Source organism: Sceloporus undulatus, chromosome 3, assembly GCF_019175285.1.
Source record: "Sceloporus undulatus isolate JIND9_A2432 ecotype Alabama chromosome 3, SceUnd_v1.1, whole genome shotgun sequence".
Taxonomy (NCBI): Eukaryota; Metazoa; Chordata; class Lepidosauria; order Squamata; family Phrynosomatidae; genus Sceloporus; species Sceloporus undulatus.
Window position 1 is genome coordinate 159,689,007 of NC_056524.1, and position 3,180 is coordinate 159,692,186.

Sequence of the window (3,180 nt, forward strand, 5' to 3'; positions counted from 1 at the left end):
TAATAATAATAATAATAATAATAATAATAATAATAATAATAATAATATAGGGCGGTGAGGGTCTAGAACTCTCCGGCTGAGAATTCTACATACCTTTCGCAAAACTACAAAACAGGAATCCGTAGAATATTGTCATGACGGTTGAAGCAGAATCACAGCACTATAATTTGTGTAGTGTGAAAAGGGCCCTGGTTTGGATAAGCAGTTCCCCTATGCCAGCCCAAACTGATAGTACAGATATAGGTCCTGCAGTGCCCTCAGAAGAAAATTACATGGTGTTGGCTGTCATGTATGAATTACCTCTAAGATTGTGTGCCTGAATCATTTGGCATACAGCAATGCATTCACTCAGCCTATTGCAGGACTAACATAGTGACTGCTGACATTATTACAGAATAGCTGGAGTCCACTGTTTACTGTGCTATGAAAATCTCAGCCTAATTGGTATCATGTCACTTTTTGCCATGTTTGATGGAGGAGGTTACCCAAAGTATTGCTGCATCTTTTCTTTTAATGGTCAAGGCAGGTCTACACGTTTCGGAAAGAAATCTGTATTCTTTTGGTGACATCTAGTGTCAGTAGTTGATATTATACTTTCCAGCAAAAATAAATACATGCAATCAACATATTTTAATGAGAGAAAGATAACAAACAGAAACAGCCTAGAATAGACAGTAACAAAAATAAAAGAATCCAAGTCTATTCAAAAAAAGTAATATAATCAGATGATAGGGGGGGAAAGCCACATTTCTCCAAAGGTTGCTTGAAAACAGAGATCAGAGAAATTTGAGCCAGTGTAACCACCACTGAAATGAGCACACAAGACTAACATATTGTAAAGTGTGAGGGAAAATGTATTCTTTTGCTGTCATGTATTGCAAATTTCTAGTACTGTACTACTGTTTTCAGCAGACATGATGCTGATGGAAAAATCATTAGCCACATCCCTCCAAAGCTAAATTGAAAACAGAGATAAGCCTGAACCTGCTTAACCCATCACCTTAGAAGACCAGGATAGAAAAGTATTTATAGATTCTCAGTAACAGATTAGATTTATCTATATTTTTTTAAAAAATAATTAAAATGTTCTTTTGCACTTGCAGTAATTATTGGTCCTGTTCCTGTAGCCCTTTAAGATAGTTTCATGTTTAAACCAACAGTTGAAGAAGCTACCATTGTTGTAATGTCTTGAGCATATCCTAATCTACAGTACAAACAGTGGCCCCACAACACCTCCAGTGCACATTTGGACTATGTGTCATCAGCTAAGTATATCAAAGCCCATTAAGTTGGGTATTCAGTTGGTCCCAAAATAGGCTGCTTAATTACATGGTGTTTTATCACATAATCATATCCTTCAGCTATACCAGCTGGGCAAGATTAGGGCACTACTAAGTCCTGTTGCATGTCACAATATGATATTAAGGTGTTGGTTAAGTTGTGTAGTTACCAGTGTCATCACTAAGTCATGGGAATTATACCAGAAGAAGGCTAAAACCAGGTGATCAAAAGGGCAGGGGGAGAAACTAGGTTCGTTTAGATCTTATCTACTTACTGGTTCAATTCTGTGCTTAAAACCACTCACAACTGTCCTTAACAATGAGGGAGAGAGATACACTGTGATATAGTGATGATGGTGTTGTACTGAAACTTCGAAAATCCAGGTTCATGTCCCACATGAACCATGAAACTCCCCAGATGGATGTGGGCTTCTCTGTTTCTCTCTGCGTCACCTATATAATATTTGAAGTGGATAAATATGCAACCAAACTTGCACAAATAACTATGGAGTTTTTCACATGGGGGACGGGATCACTCCCCCATCCTTATTCCATCCATGACTCATCCGTACCCCTAGTGAAAGTGACCATGCAAATCACTCTCACATGAATATTATCTCAAACTCATTGGAGGAATGGGATATAAACGAACCAGTAGCCACTGAGCTACTATACTGAGTAACTTATTGTTGGGACAACGAATATACCCATATATCCCTATAATTTTCCAGTGCACGCTATGGTGCCCATACACCACAGTTCTACATTATGTTAAAACTGCTGACTGGAGTTGAGTAGGTTAGGCTACCACAAAAGGTAGGTGTGATTCCCATCCTTCCTGGAGATATCCACTTATACATCAGTTCCACATCATTCAGCCGTCTCAATCATTTGACAATGGGAAGAGAGCCAGCCCTAATGGAAGCAGCAAAGTAGGAACAGTGCTTTTCCCTTTCCAGTGTTCTAGAGTAAGTGAGGTCAGACCTGTATTTATGATGTTTGTGCTTGTTGCATGGTGCAATGATGTCTGCAAATGACATCATAAATGGGTGAACTCCTTGTTGCTGGGAGCTGTTGTTATTGCTTCCATTTGTCTCTTCATTATGATGGCGTTGTCTTGGTTGCTGTGTTATTGGCATGCTTGCTGGCCAAGACCTCTGAACTACTCTTATCTGTGGAAGACTTCATGTACTAAGGAAAAGCCATAGGGGCACCAGCAATGATACTGCCTGAGATTAGGTATTTTTTTTCTTTTACGGTACAGATAATAATGTTGATAGGGATGGGAAATCTTAGGCTCTTCAAATATTTTTTTACCTCAGCTCCCATAATGCTTTACTAGGGTCCATGCTGTATGGGGGCTGATGGGCACTAAAGTCCAAAACATCTGGAAAACCAAATGTTCCCCAAAGTTGGTACCTACAGTTGCCACTTTGCTCAAGCTTTAGAATCAGTGGACACTGTAAGCTGACAAAAAGTATGTCTGTACTGTGCAGATATAGTGGTTTGATCTACAGTAATTCTTGTGGTGCTATCCAACTGAATTCTGGGATCTGCAGTTTGAAGGAGTAATTAAAATCCTCTGCTAGGTAGTTGTGGCACTGTGGTTCATTGGACAACACTGGGAAATAAGTGTAAGTCTATCACCAAACTACAGATCCCAGTATTCTATAAACTGTAGCCATGGTAGTCACAGTAGTATTGAACTGCTATAATGGCACAGTGTAAATCAGTGAGTAGTCTTGATGATATTGCTGAAGAACACTGTGAAGAAACTTATGGAAGTACAGTATTATGCAAAAAAAGACAGATATTAAAGTTATATCTGCCCTCTTGTGGTCATATGTTCAATAGCATATAGATCAGTGCAGCTAAAATACATGGGAGGGATATATGTAGC